Source organism: Canis lupus, chromosome 2 (assembly GCF_048164855.1).
Source record: "Canis lupus baileyi chromosome 2, mCanLup2.hap1, whole genome shotgun sequence".
NCBI lineage: Eukaryota > Metazoa > Chordata > Mammalia > Carnivora > Canidae > Canis > Canis lupus.
Window position 1 is genome coordinate 10126226 of NC_132839.1, and position 16251 is coordinate 10142476.

At 39.5% G+C, this 16251-nt stretch overlaps 1 long non-coding RNA gene across 4 annotated transcripts in view; it reads left to right on the forward strand.

Annotated features, from left to right (window-relative positions):
* Positions 1-16251, forward strand: part of LOC140612279 (uncharacterized) — a 96928-nt gene that overhangs the window by 80037 nt on the left and 640 nt on the right. For 2 of the 4 annotated variants that reach the window (XR_012013560.1, XR_012013558.1), the window contains 3 exons: positions 11448-11549; positions 12531-12629; positions 15089-15243. This is a non-coding gene — a long non-coding RNA (uncharacterized lncRNA). Of the gene's footprint in view, positions 1-756; positions 974-5165; positions 5329-11447; positions 11550-12530; positions 12630-15088; positions 15244-16251 lie in introns of those variants that run through there. The other 2 variants (XR_012013563.1, XR_012013562.1) reach the window with 2 other exon arrangements.

Sequence of the window (16251 nt, forward strand, 5' to 3'; positions counted from 1 at the left end):
TCTCTTGCAAAAGAGATAGTAACTCTCAACATGAGTTTTAGTCCTAATTTGGAAACTAGCTTATTTGCATACCTATAGCAGCAACCTTCCCTACCCAGAATAAAGAATGACATAATGTCAGATTTAAAAAAATATATATTTATTTATTCATGAGAGACACAGAGAGAGGCAAAGACCTAGGCAGAGGGAGAAGCAGGCTCCATGCAGGAGCCCGATGTGGGACTCGATCCCGAGACTCCAGGATCATACCCTGGGCCGAAGGCAGATGCTCAACTGCTGAGCCACCCAGGCATCCCCATAATGTCATATTTTAAACTACTTTGTTTTCCAAGTACTACAGCATTGTTATCTCCTTCTTTAGGTGTTTGTATTTTTATTTTATTTTTATTTTTTAAAGATTTTATTTATTCATGAGAGACACACCAAAAGAGGCAGAGACATAAATAGAGAAGCGGGCTCCCTGTGGGGAACCCCATGCGGGAGACTCGACCCCAGGATCCCTGGGTCAACCCTGAGCCTAAGGCAGATGCTCAACCACTGAGCCCCTCAGGCACCCCGATAGGTGTTTTTAATTGTAAGGATTGGTGAGACTAGGCCACTGACCAACCTACATTAAATTTACAAGATTTAAACATTCCAAGATTTATAGTTCATAAATTACACTATTTACAAGATTTACAGACATCAGGTAACGTCCTGTGCAGAGTAAAACATGGTAGGTGCCACACTCATTTCCTTTTCCTTCTGCACAGATCTCATGTTCATTAGATTATTGTGATGGCTATATTCTAATTTGGGACAAATGGAACAGACTTCACGCCGGTCTTGTGGACGATAAGTCACTTGGCTGGAGCAGTGCTGCTTCCTGAGAATGCCACAGAGAAGATTCTAGATCTAGCCTGCATACCGTTTCTCTTCTTCAACAGGCACAAGACTCGTAAATGTGAGGGAAAAAAAAATCAGGGGTTACAAAGTAAGCCTCATCTTTCCTTGTTGCAAATAATGACAACTGACTATAACCACTACTAATACCGAATACTTATTTTTAAAAAGATTTACATGGATATTATATTTATAAAGATTATGTGAATTATACTAGGGCTATTTTACAGGTGAAAAAATTAAGTTTGGAGAGGTGAGGTGATTTACTCAGTGTCATACTTTCAGGGTTAAACAAGGAGCATTCTGATTTATGAATTCACATTCTTGGAAAATTATAATGAGGCTATTTGCACCTTTAACATTTATTTAAAGATTTTTTTTTATTTCACTACAATTATGTACTTGTTTCATAATACTATCCCGGAGATTAACCAGATACTAGAAAATACTGTGCACTGTTTCCATGTATATACTATATCCATTTCCTATTAAAGTTGTACTATAACTCATGATTCTATATTTCATTTGATGATGCTTTTTAAAAATGAAATATTTTCTAACTGTAAGCTATAATATTTAGTCAGTCATATAGCTAATTAACATAGATGTCACTATTATTTATGTCACATTAGATAATCGCATGTATCTTATTTCACATTTCCAACGCTAAGAAAAAGTGAGTTAATATGATAAGCTATATTTCATTTAATATTGTTAGAGAATAAGGTGCTATTCTATTAGGTGAAAATTCTAAATTATTATTTAAATGCACTCATTTGCAAATTAAAGTTAATTATCTGCCTTCATTAAAGTTACACTTACCTACAATGATTGACTTGATGAAGAATATTATGATTGAGTTATAGTTAGGCAAATCCCATTTAAATTTATTTTCATGAATTATAACCTCATAATCACAGTAAAGTTACTTAAAATATAGTGTCTTGTAAAAATACAACATAAGAGTCTATGTAGATTTTTGTATCTATTTCAGTATCGTTTATGACTAGAACTTACTAATTTCTCTAATAACAAGTAATATCTTTTATGAGAGTGATGAGTACTGGAGTTTCACTATGGTTGGAAGTATATACGGTGTTTTACAAAATATTACAAGACTAAGTGCACCATCTATGTAGTCTATGGTCTGTACAAGCTTTCCCAACATAAAGAGAAATGCAAAGCCCCTGAGGTAGGACCCTGCCAGGATCGACAGACCTGATGAGTAGAGGAGTGGTGGGAGAGAAGCTTAGGGAGGCAACTTGCTCCCAATCACATGACCTAGATGGTAAATGGCCAAAGCAAGGATTTGTAATTTTTTAAAATATTTATTTATTCGTGAAAGACACACACAGGCAGAGACACAGGTAGAGGGAGAAGCAGGCTCCATGCAGGGAGCCCAATGTAAGACTTGATCCCAGGACTCCAGGATCACACCCTGAGCTGAAGGCAGACCTCTACCACTGAGCCACCCAGGGATCCCCTAGGGATTTGTAATTTTAAGAGATAAATGACAGGCAGGCAATCAGATTAATGAATAAAGCAATGGATGGCTGAATGACTTAAGTAGATGGAAAATTTGATTAATAGATAGCCAATTATTTAGTTAGTCCTTCCAAGAACCTTGTTCAGTCTACTTTGATGTCTAAGACAGTGGGTACTTCTAACAGGAGAAAGAAACCGAGTAACCACGTATAAAGCTGCCCAATATTACAGCAAGTGTTCACATCTGAGTTAGATACAGAACCGCGATTGGAAGGAATTATACCCCGGAATTTGATAGTCCCAAGATACGAATATAAACAGTAGGATACTTTTACATTATACTCTAATAACGACAGTGGCCTTTAAAGCACATATGGGTTTTTATATTTATAGTCTGGCAGCGTCTTACTGTAGATCTGATGCCTTTTTATAGTTCAGGAATCTTTGATTTTATAAAGAACCATGACAGCTTCTATAGAACAGCCTGTTCTGTACCAGTACTGCTCATAGATGATAAACAGAGAAGTCAAACACAGGGCGCTAAACAGCAAGAAGCAAGCTAGAGGGGACAGTAGGACATAGTAATTGGGCAGATCCTGGCCAAGGGGATGAGAGAAATGGAAATCCTCCCTTATATTACCTGAAACTATGGTATTTGTTAATATGGAGCAGTAAAAAGGTGAGCACTAAGAAGCTAGGTCACGTCCTGCAAGAACTAGTATGCTGGTCAAAGGACATTTTTCCCAAGTGTAGGTCGTTTGCAGAATTTACCCATAAGATCTCAAATGGAAAGGTTCTCTATTTTTGTAATGCTAGTTTCTTCGTTGCTGTCAAGGACTTTTAGCCAAAAGTGGCCAGAGAGACGTTGGAAGTGAACAAGGTGTGTTCTCACCTCAGGGAGGGAGGGCATGCACACCATCGAGGAACGGGGAGTGTCTCCGAAGAGGGTGTTCGAATCCATTTCACCATTTAGCTTTGGTCGAAGGAAGAGTGAGCTCTCTGAGATGGACACTCGGAAAGCAGGGACAATTCTAGGATTAGGAGTGGGGAGAAAAGATACTCTTTTTTTTTTTTTTTTTTTTTTTTTTTTACACTAAAAGCGTTCATTCTCTTGTAAATGGTACGATGACCTTGTTTTTTTATTTGCACTTAGAATCATGAACTGGCCTTTCCGTTTCTCATTTGTGTCTCAAAGTGACCTTGGCCTAAGTTGGTAAATTGTGAGATTGTTTATCAAATGGGAGAATAAATGGCCCTCGGGCACCAGACCAGCTTCCGAACATGAGGAGCTCTTGTCTCTCATTTTCTCACATTTCTCAGAACTTTCTAAGGAAAATTAGCCTACATATTGCAGACACGAGTAATTTTGGTAAACTATGTAAATTCTATGCAGAACTCTAAAATTATCCCACTTCCTCAATATACAGAAGAAATAAAAGTGATTTATGTCGTAGAGTTTTCAGTGGACTTACCTTGAAAGTGTTTTTTTTCCTCCATGTACTGAGATATGATTTTTATCCTTAATTTTGTTAATTTGGCTTATTACATTGAGAATTTGTGGATGTTGAGCCATCCTTTTAGTTCTGCAGTAAATCCTATTGCATCATGGGGTCTGAATCCATTCTTTGGTTTGCTGGTATTTCATTGAGAATTTATGTTCATCAGGATATTGCTCTGTAAGTTTCTTAGGGCATCTTTTCAGGTTATGGTCTCAGGGTAATACTGGTCTCACAAAATGAGTAGGGAGTGGTCACTGTTCTTTTACTTCCAAGAATTTGAGAAAGAGTAGAATTCATTAGTGCAGTGGTTTGGTCCTGCAGTTTGGTTTTTTTGAGAGTTTTTTGATGATAGACTCAGTCTCCTGACCATTAATTGGTCTCCTCAGATTTTCTATTTTAGGTTTTTTTCAGTCTTAGAAGGTTTTGTTTCTAAGGGTTTATCCATTTCTTCCAGGTTGTCCACTTTGTTAGTATACTCTTACAGTCCTTTGTATTTCTGTGGTATTATGATTTTATTGTATTTTATTTCTGACAGTACTGGGGTTTTCCTTTGTGAGTCTAGCTAAGGGTCAATTTTATTTGTTTTCAAAGAACTCAGTTTCATTGACTTTGTACTTTTTTTTTTTTTTTTTTTTTAGTATCGATTTCATTGGTTTCTGCTCTGACCTTCATTTTCTCCTTTCTACTAACTTTGGGCTTCCTTTGTTATTTTTCTAGCTCCTTGAGGTATAAACTTAGGTTGAGATTTTTATTTCTAGAAGTAGGCCTTCATAACTATGACATTTTCTCTTAGAACTAGGTTTGCTGCATTCTAGAAACCTAGCTATTTTTTACTTTCAAATATTTTTTTGATTTCTTCTTTGCTTCATTTGCAATTTAATCTCCTCACCTATGAATTCTCCAGTTTTCTTCTCATAATTGACTTCTAGCCTCATACCACGGTGGTCATAAAGGATGCTTTTAATCTTAAATATGTTAATGTTTGTCTTGAGACCTAATGTATGATCTATCCTGGAGAATGTTGCATGTGCTCTTGAGAAGAAAGTTGCTTTGGGATAGAATGTTCTGCATACATCTATTACGTCCATCTGGTCTAACATGTCATTTAAGGACAAGGTTTCTTTATTGATTTTCTATCTGGATGATCTATTCATTGGAGCAGAGTACTAAGGTCTCCTACTACTAAGGTATAGCTATTTCTCCCTTTAGGTCTTCTAATATTGCTTTGTATATTTGGTTGCTTTTCTATTGGGTTCATAAATATTTATGTTCTGTCCTTTTCTTAGATTGACATTTAAAAAAAAAAAAAGATTTATTCATGAGAGACACACAGAGAGGCAGAGACACAGGAAGAGGGAGAAGCAGGCTCCCTGCTGGGAGCCCGACACAGGAATCCATCCTAGGATCCCTCCAGGATCATGACCTGAGCCAAAGGCAGACGCTCAACCACTGAGCCACCCAGGTACCCCGTAGATTGACATTTTCATCAATATGGAAAGCCTTTTATTATTGTTATAATTTTGTTGTAAAGTCCCTTTTGTCTCATACTACCTTTTGTCTCATAGCTACCTCAGCTTTCTTCTGATTTCTATTTTCATGAAATAGCTCTTTTCCGTCCCTGCAGTTTCACTTGGTATATCCATATATCTCCTTATATAGTATGGACAACATATACCTGTATTGTTTTAAATCCATTCAGCCTATGTCTTTTGATTGGAGAATTTAGGTATGTACTTACTGCCTTTTGTGTAGTTCCTCTTTCTTTTTCTCTTATTCTCTGATTTTGTGGTTTGATGATTTTCTTTGGTGGCATGCTTAGAATCCTTTCTCTTTTGCGCATCTGTTGTAGGTGTTCCTTTGTGATTACCATAAGGCTTATGTAAAAATGTTATTTATAGCACTATATTTTAATTTGATAAAAACAAGTTCACATACATTTTGGAACTATTTTTTCCTTTCACAACATTTTGTTTTGGTATCACCTTTTACCACTTTTTAATTTTTTTTTTTATCTATTCATGAGAGAGAGAGAGAAGCAGGCTCCATGCAGGAAGCCTGACATGGGACTCGATCCTGGGTCTCCAGGATCACACCCTGGGCTGAAGGCGGCGCTAAACCGCTGAGTCACCTAAGGATCCCTTTTACTACTTTTTATCTCCTTTCTACCTTAATATAGTTATTTTTACCACTTTTATTTTAATTAGCACCCTTTCTTTACAGCTTAAACAATTTTCTGTAACATTTTTTAAAGGCTGATTTAATGATGAACTTCTTTAGCTTTTGCTTGTCTGGAAAAGTTTGTCTTAATTCTGAATGGTAGCTTTGCTAGGCTTAGTATTCTTGATTGGAAGTTCTCTTCTTTCAATATTCTGAATATATCATGACTTTCCCTTCTGGCCTACAGTTTCTCCTGAAAAATCGGGTAGTTTATTGAGTTCCCTTATATGTAACAAGTTTTTTTCCTTTTTAGATTCCTGCCTTTTCTCTAATTATAAATGTGTCTGGGTTTGCGTCTTTTGAGGTTCATATTGTTTGGAATCTGAGCTCCCAGGAACTGTAGGTCTGTTTCTTTCTCCAGGTTAGGGAAGTTTTCAGCCATTCTTTTTTTTCCCTTTAACTGGCCTTACCCCTTTGTCCTGTTAGCCATCTGAAACCTCAGTCACTCTGCTGTGGTAGCAGAAACTCCAGGCTCAGCCATGCCATCTGGAGCAGCACCTACCCTGCTCTGAATGTCCCTCATCCCCCACTTGTCTCCCAACCCAAATGCTGTCATTTTTTTTATATTCTGACTTTGGTATATTTGCTGCTCCAACTCCCTGCACATACAGCCAAAGGACAGATCCTGGCATTCACTGCTGTGAGGTGTGCACAGCAGCCCCCTGGGTCCTGTCCTTATGGTGTCCACTTCAGCCATTGTTACTTCAAATACGTTTTCCTCTCATCTCTCTCATCTCACTGCCATTACAGTGTTAATCTGCTTGACGTCCTTTATCTTCACTTTTTTCCATTCTTTTTTTGCTGCTCTTGTGGGAGTTTCTCTGCCTGTCTTAAAGTTGACTGGGACACTTCCTTCTGCTTCATCAAATCTGTTGTCGAACCCCTTCTAGGGTTATTGTATTCTTCAGCTCAGTGATTTCTTTACAATAATATAAAACACAGTCCCTTGCAGACCTAGTTCAGATGCTTTTTTTTAAAGATTTTTTATTTATTGAGAGAGGGTACATGCAAGTGGGGAGAGGGGCAGAGATAGAGTGGGGAAAGAGAATTTCAAGCAGACTCTCCATGCTGACCATGGAGCCTGACTTTGCGCTCAATCTCATGACCCTGAGATCATGACCTGAGCCCAAATCAAGAGCAGGCTGCTTAACTAACTGAGCCACACTGGCACCTCACCTGGTACAGATTTTAAAATACTAAATACATTTTTATTTTTCTACATTAGTGTCCAGAAGTTACTTTTATTTAAAATGAAGCTACTTTACTTTTGTACAGTAGTAACTGAATACCAGGAAAACCAAGATAAACAGAAATAAATATAGTTTTCCAAAAGTTGCAGCCTAAAAAGTTGATCCTATATACATGAATGGGTTTCTTTGCTGGAAAGTCCAAAGGATATGAGGAATATAAAAAGGTTTCTTAAGGCAAAAGAGGAAGATAACCCTTTATGCATTCAGTTTTCTGTCCCTTTGCCACATTCATATTCTTTCCCTGCCGTCTGTTGTCCACTTGTTGTCTCTAAGCAACTAATGAGAATGCTGTCTCTGTAGGAGCTTTCACTCAGAATATCAGCTATCAGGTTCTGCAATGGCCTCATCAGAAGTCATTTTAGCTAGTGTGCAGGCAAGGTCTAGGTTATTAAGGATCTTAAAGACAAGTTAAGAGCCAGCCCCAGGCAGATTGTATGTCAATTGCATCTCTATTTTGTTTTTTAACAAAAGCCACTGAGTATGCTCTTTGGAAACTATCATTTGTTTTTGATCATCACCATTTGGAACTTCAACAAAGTGAACCAGAAGTAATCCCCTTTCATTTTCAGAGAGGGCACATTACTCTCTGGATTAGTTATATTGGCTTCAACTACTTATCCAACAATTCCAACACCATGATGCACATGGACTCCAGTTTAGACTCCACTTTGTCCTGACAGTCTTTAATCAGCTGCAACTCTTTGTAGGAGGACCTGTTTTCTGATCAGTGTTGGAGAGATAGCACTGAACAGACCCTTCTACCCCTGACCATTTTCTTGTAGGCCACTGAGAGCATGTTGCACCCCCTGTTGGACAGCTTGGTGCCTTATTTCATCACTGCCTTCAAGGACGTGTCTGTACCATTGTAGTGTTCTGCCTCCTTGGCAGCCTCACCTTCTGTAACTGCTCTATCTTTTCCTTGGGAATACGGAAAGAAGAGCAAGGGCAGATAATGTAGAGGCATGCAGAGGGCATTCATGTGCCCTGTCGGCAGCTCAAGTCCCACCAATTAGATCTGCTTTTGGCTTTACCTGAGGATCCCTCCAGTCTCATCCTTCCCTGGAGCCAAGGGGTGGGCCACCACCAGAGGGAAGCTTTTAAAGTATCCAAATATAGAAGGCAGTCCAAGATGGCAGTGGAGATGAACCCTGAATTCACCTCCTCCCACAGACACACACCATCTACATCTACATTTGAAGCAGTTCCCCTTGAAGAAGAACTGAGATTTGTCTATGCAACAAACCAGAGGCGGACCACATAGAAAAGAGGAGAGACAGAGACACGGTAACAACAGAGACCCCATCTCCAGTGCAGAAATGTGCAGTAGGAGGGTTATCTGTGAAGGGCCCACACCCAGACTCACCTGCCCTGGCACACCACAAAGAACCAATAGCTTAAAGAGCAACTAAACTGTAACTGAAGGAAATCTATGTACTAATCCAAGAGTGTCTGCCAAATTGGCTGGAACTGTTGGAACTCAATACTGTCAACTGAGGCAGGATCTAGGCACTCTAGCCAGCATACTAGGGCTAGACCAGTGTACCCGGAGACCCTAGCTCACATCAGGTGGCCCCAGCTCGTGTCTGCTTGAGCTCCAGCCAGATGCTGAGGCAACCCCAATGCAGCACGCCCTGGCAAGCCTGCCAAAGCTGCACAAGCCGTGGCCCCGACCCAAGACTACTACTTCAAGACAGGGAGAGGTAGAGAGCTGTTCTGCCTAATTCAAACACAAAAAGTCAAACCAAAGAAGTAGACAGAAGATTGACTTTTTCATTGATTTAGAAGTTAAACTCCAGGTTGGGGGGGGGGGTGGGATCTAACAAAACGGAAGTATTTTATCCGACAAAGAGTTGAAGGTAATGGTCACAAAGGTGCTCACTGTAAGAAAGAGCCAATCAGAGCTGAAGAATACAGTAAATGAAATGAATAGACTAGTGGGAATCAAGAGCAGGTTAGATGAAAGACAACAGTGGTAATCACCTAAGAGAATAGCAAAACAAAAACAAAACAAAACATTAAAGGCTATCTATGTATAGATAGAGATCATTTTTAAAAACTTTAAATTCTTTTTAAGAGGCTTGTGGCACAACACCAGGCATAGTAACATTAGACTTCCTTTCCCAAAACAGGCCCCTTCCTGCCACATGTTTCTATCCAGACTTTTTGTCAGTGCTGAGGTAGGAGAATTCTTTACAAGGTCCAGTCCAGGATAGTCTCAGCAGGGGAATAGGATTTTTTTTTTTCCTGGAACCTAGTAATTGTACCATATATATGGATATTACAAAAGGAGATGTGTCCCAGAAATAAAAATATTCTAGAGCTGCAATGCATTTGTTTTATTTACATTTGTTCACAGTTTTAGTTACAAACAAAAACAGTAAATGTGTTGTGCAGTGGGCTTATCTGCTATTCTTGTATATGACAATGTCCATCCTGATGCCTGAAGACACAGGGGCTCAACGATCTCATCTATTAATTGAAAGCTAAGTACTCTCCAGCTACTTGACTCTCTAGTGTTGCTAGGGTTCAAAAATGAATGGTTTCTGGAGTACCTGAGTGGCTTAGGGGTTCAATGTCTGCTTTCAGCTCAGGGTGTGATCCGGGGCCCAGGGACCGAGTCCCACATAGGGATCCCCGCCAGGAACCTGATTCTCCCTCTGCCTCTCTGTGTCTCTCATGAATAAATAAGCAAAAATCTTTAAAAAACAAACATAAAAGAGTGGTTTCTGTTATCTACAACATTAATCTGAATCAAAATATATAGCAAAAACTGTACAGAAAGAATATAATTTGGGTTATAATGGAACACATTGTCAGTGTCCAAAAATTAGACATTATCTTTTGAAACAGGCTTTTTTTTTCTTTTTTGAAACACTAGGAAGATTAAGTTTGTTGGCACTGTTTTCTCACTTTTTCTTGCGACATGAATGTAGATGGAGGCTTTTAAAACTGAAGACTATTGGTGGTGCTGCGAGTTCAGAAAGGATGAACTTGGATTGTTATGAGAAAGTTGATGATTCATTACTTTATCAATGCAGGCGTTGAGAAAATGCACTTATAGAAATATTCTGATTTTTGTGTCAGAGTGATAGAAAATACAGTAATATTCCTAGCATTAAAATGAGTCTATTTGAAGGAGTTTGCTGAGCTTTCTTAAACTGAATCCTTTATAAAAACCCTTTTGGCAAGAAACTTAACTTAGAATAAGTGTATCACTTATTTATGAACATGTATATAGCAAAAAAATTTACTTCAGCTACCTGTTTGGTTCTTCAAAGGTACTTAGCTTTTTGTTTCTTTCTTTCTTTATATTTTGTGGCCACTCTAGATAATTCTTAAACTGCTCTGGCAGGCAGTATTTGCACTTGTGTATATTTAATGGTAGTTTTCAAGTAAATGGAATCGTCGTTGGATTCCTTTCATAGTACTTCTGCTCCCCTTTAGATATATTAGTTTTTGAACTTATAATTATTACTAATAAACTAAAAGCTTTGAAGGTAGAGATTTGCCTTGCTTTTTCATTAACTGCGACACTGGGGATATTTCATTGCTTATTGTAATAATGCAAAAAAATTGGCTAAAGTTTAGTCAAATTTGGTAGGGCACAGAAATAAGATTTAATAGTAGCTAAATCCCGTTTCCTACACGGATCCTGGCAGAGGGAAGCTAGGTAACTCTCAACAGTTACCAGCTAATTTTCACTCCTAGGAAGGAAGCCACTCAAGCCGGTGGTTCCTTGGCACAAGCATTACCGTGGTCTTGTCCTGCCTAGTTTGGGTAGCTTTATTTTTTTAGCTGCACATTGTCCTTTTCCTAAATTCAGAGATTAAATTCTGTCCCTGAGAACTGCCTAAGTTTGAAAAATTACATGAAGTCCTCCTTCTTTCTATTCAATATGGCCAATTCTTGGTGAAATTTCAGTGTTCTATTATGTTCCTTTCCAGAGGGCTTTTCTGTTTATTCTTTGGTTGTGTGTTAGAGTGTTTATTTTTTAGTAGAGCTCTCCGATGGCTTTCTCAAATTCCAGTTTTTACAGTGTATAGGAAGTTGGCTGGCAGTTGAGTAGTGGGTCTTGTCCATAGCGTATCTAGTTGCCTTTTTTCTGTGATTTCAGCTGTGCCAACGCATTGCTGTATCTCAAGAATTTCCCATTCAGCTGTGTGATGGCTGATTAAAGCAAGAGTCACAGGGAGCCACAATTAAATGTGGGATCCAAGTAAGTAATAACTAAGACTACTTCTGACAATGTATAAAAAATATGTTTCAATTATAATGTGGCTTTTCAGAGGACATTCTCGGACATAAATATTGGGAACCACGGAACCTAAAATTGTGTGATAAACCAAAAAGGCCTAATGAACCCAAGGGGAAAAAAAGTTTCATAACCAGAGATTCCAGTCTAATGGATACTGTTCATGTACATAGAGATTATTGAGGTCATTTGTGAAAAAGGTAGACTATTTTTGTTTTGTGTTTTTCCCCCTCTCACTAGCTGTGTGTGTAGGGGATGGAGGGAGTGTGTCCCTGGATTTGGCATAAGCTGTCATACAAAGCTGTATGCCTGTGTATATACCAGGAGGGGTATTAATCACAGATAAGTTCTAAAAATCTTATGCCTTTTTTCCTCCCATCAGCCCTTAGCAAAGGCTAAACAAAATTAAAAAAAAAAAATAGAGCTAGAGAGTTACACTCTACTTTAAGCGTGACTTAAATGTTTGCCAGCCTCCATTCTGCTGCTGATGCTTACCTGTCCTTCCTGAGTAGTGAGCCACCTGCGCGCACACACACACACACACACACACACACAAAAAAAAAAAAAACCCTGGAATAGTCCACATTGAAAAAAGGCAGCTAAGGCTCTCTGTATAATTTAACACATGGGGGTGAAATTCTTTCCATTTTTTTTTCTTTCATTTCCTCCCTTATATTGAGGTGATTGTGCAAATTAATCTGTAAATCCCTTCAGGAGAAAGCATTCTAATTTTCTTTTAAGAAACTCTATTGTTCCACAAGAATATCTCATTAAGCTTTACTTTTCCAAGGGAACACGAAGGCAGCAGGTGATGATAAAAGAAAGAAAAAGATTTTTTTAAAGTTAGGCTTTTTACCAATGAAAATTAAAAGGTGTTAAATACACTTTTAAATTAAGCATTTTCTTAAATTCAGGAATTGAGCATCTGTTTGACTTTCTTTCTAGGAGCTTTTATGGCAATTTCTTCTCTATCAGGTGGCAACGTGAAAAGCTTTGACATTATTAAACCTCCTAAAGCTTATTCCCAAGTTTAGGACTTATCTGGTAAGCTGACTAAAGAATAGTTTCCCTTTTGATTAGACTCCGTTATATAGAAACTTCTCATCTGACTTTTAATATCTTACATTTATCATTTTTATTCAAGTCTAAAGTAGAATGTTTTTGTAGCCTCGAGGCAGAGATTATAAGCGAGATGAGCAGTAAAGTCAAATTCTTATTGTATATTAAAAGCCTAACACGTTTGAAAATCCTTTATCATACAAACTGGTATTCCTGAATGAAACAACAGTGGAGGTGAAGTTTGCATTCCTTTAAATTCTAATTTGTTATTTTCAAACGAAACTTGTCTTTTGCACTTAAACAAACATGCTTGCCCTATCACGTATCACATATTTTTACAATATATTGCTAAAACGTTGACTGATTCTTAGGATTTTGCAGGTGGTATACAGTCATGCAGTATGTATGATTTTCTTTATCTCCTGAGATTAGATACCTCTTATCATTCTAACTTCTAAAAAAAAAAAAAAATCAATTCAAGAAAGAGTTATAATGGATTGACAGTGATTATATGAAATACATTTTCCCACTTAGTGTGTTACAGGATGGTAAACGGGTATTTAAAATATATTGACCAAGTTTTGAATACAATCACACACATAGCTATAGAGAAGTTCAGTAAAACTATAAGTGATCATTGATGAAAAAACCTTGTTTTGTGATAAGTGTGATTTTCTTTATAAATGGAATCAGACCATATGAATTTTCTATGATTTTTAATAGGACCACAACTGCCCTGATGCACAAAAAACCCCTGACTATTTAAAAGAACAGCGAGCATATAAAAGAGCCAGTTCTAGAACTCTATCAAACCAAGAGCTGCTGAAACTCTCTCCTAGGGGAGGGGCTGACAGTCTCCACTGCTCTCCCTTGAAAGCATAGACCAATGCACAGTCCAGGCACCATAACCAGCCTGCCACCTCAGTGATTCCAGGGCCCTTCGCCCACAGCAACCCCGGCTACCCCAAAGCTGCCATAGGACCATGGACACTGAGACAGTCCTGGTTAGAATTCACCATAGCTCTAGACGACTTTTTTGCCAAGGTGACATAGGTAAAAAGCACACTAGAACACTCCAGGCCCTCACCGTTTTGGATTTAGGCGGATTGCTAAGGCATCCCTGGTGCTGAGTGCTCTGGTACCTTCTGGCTGATGTCTTCTTTCATTCCAGCCATCAGAGTGCCCCCTGCATAGAGTACCCTAGAAACCCCTGGCCCATGCCTGCAACAGTTCTAGCCACCCCATCAGGAACCCTCAACGTGACTCCACTTTAACTGCAGCTAGCCAGCCAGAGTGCTTTCAGCATAGAGAATCCTGGGACCCCCTAGCTTGTACCTGCTTCAGCCTAAGCTGTTGTTCCAGGGTGCCCAGTGTGTATGAAGCTCCAGGAACCCCAGCCCGGGACAGCCGCAGCTCCAAACAGCCAGTGAATTCACCAAGTATCTACAGTCTAAGTAGAGAACAACCATCCATGAGACCATTCCTTCAGGATTAGGAGAAGTAGCTCTTCCACAAATCCATAGAAACACACAGAGAATGTTCCAAAAAAGAATAAGACAAAGCCTCAGAAAAAGAACAAAATGAAATGGAGATAGGCACTATACCGGATAAAAAATTTAAAGTAATAATTGTAAAGATGCTCACTAAGCTGGAGAGAAGAGAAAAAGAACTCCGTGTGACAGGGCGACAGAGAGAGAGAGGCAGAGACACAGGCAGAGAGGGAGAAGCAGGCTCCATGCACCAGGAGCCCGACGTGGGACTCGATCCCGGGTCTCCAGGATCAGGCCCTGGGCTGAAGGTGGTGCTAAACTGCTGAGCCACCTGGGCTGCCCTTATTTTATTTCATATTTTTTGAGAAAAGAATTTTTAAACAATAAAATAGGTTAAGGGATTTCTTTAACATCAATGTGGTTCACCTAATGTTTTAGGGATCCCATTAAAGGAATAGAGAAAGAGGCATATAGCTTACTTTAAGAAATAATAGCTGAAAACTTCCCTAATCCAGGGGAAGAACTAAATTTCCAGGTTGAAGAAGCACTGAGCATTCCAAACAAGATAAACACGAGGAGGTCCACACTGCCACACATGATTCAAGTGTCAAAGGGTCAATAGAATTTTAAAAATAGCAAGAGAAAAGTAAAATAAAATATTATGTTTACCCTTGTACCCTTGAAGACTACTGCTTTTTCAGCAGAAAATTTGTAGGCCAGGAAGGTGTAGCATGCGTATCATTTAAAATTGAAGGAGACAAAAGTTTAAAGACTTTTTCACCACTAAACCAGATTTACAACAAATGTTAAAGGTACATCTTAAGTGGAAAAGAATGCCATCATCAGATGTAAAAACAAGAGAGAAAAGATGACAGTATACATATAAAAGGGAAGTAAAAAGAAAACTTAAAATGTATTTGAACTTCAACTTAATAGAGACTATCATATACCTAGGGTGTTGTATATAAACCTCATGGCAACCACAAATCTAAAATCTTAAGAGATACACAAAAAAGGGAAGAAAGCCAAACACTACAGAAACTCATCAATCACAAAGAGGAGAAGAGAAAAATAAAGGAAAAGGGAGCTACCCGCACAACAACCAGAAGGTAGGTTAACAGTGTGGCACTAAGTACGTACCTATCAGTAATTTCTTTAAATGGAAATGGACCAAACACTTCATTCAAAAGGCACAGGGTAGCAGAATGGATGAAAAACCAGAACCATCTATATGCTGCTTATGAGAAATTCACCTCAGATAGAGAGACGTAGCTTACAGAACTTAAGTGAAAGGGTGGAAAACCATTCACCATATACATGGAAACGAAAAAAAAAAAGAAAAAAGAAAAAAAAAAGGGTAGCAATACTTCTATCAGACAAAATAGACTTTAAAATAGATTGTAGCAAGAGGCATGGGAGGGCAGTGCATAATGATCAAGGGATTGAATCAAGGAAAAAAGATTTGGCAAAGAAATCGAAAACAATATTTTAGTAGTGGGGGATTTTAACATCCACTTTTATCAACGGAGAGACCATCCGGGCAGGAAAATCAGCCGTGAAACCGTGTCCTTGAGGGACACACACGGGTTCCGAGAGGAAGCGCTTGCGGGAAGTGCTCAGGGGCACAATCGGGGTGGGTGTGGGCTGCGGCCTTTCCTAGGACTTGCCCCCATACCCGTGAAAGCAGAGACAGAGGCGACCTTTCAGTGTCTTTCTCGGGGACCGCGTTTTCCCTGGACACAGACCTTGCGGGGGCGTTTTCGAGCTGAGAGTGCAGCAGCCCCAGAAAGTACGGCCAAGGGGAGAGCCAGGTTTGCGGGCAGCAAAAAGGAAAGCAGCTTAGGGGCTCGGGGAGGGGCTCGGGGAGGGGCTCGGGGAGGGGCCTGTCCAGGTGAGGCCACGGTTAACCTGCTCGACCTCGGCCGGAGGGGCCTCGCCCCCGGGGCCCCCCGCTGCCCCCCGGACTGCAGCCTGGCGCCACTCGGACAAGGGGTTCGCCTCTCACGAGGTAGGAGGGCGGGGAGGGGTGGGCGGAGGGGGCTGAGCCCGGATCCCTGGAGATGGCGTCTGCGGGAGGAGGGGCTGAGCCCCGATCCCTGGAGACGGGGTCTGTGGAA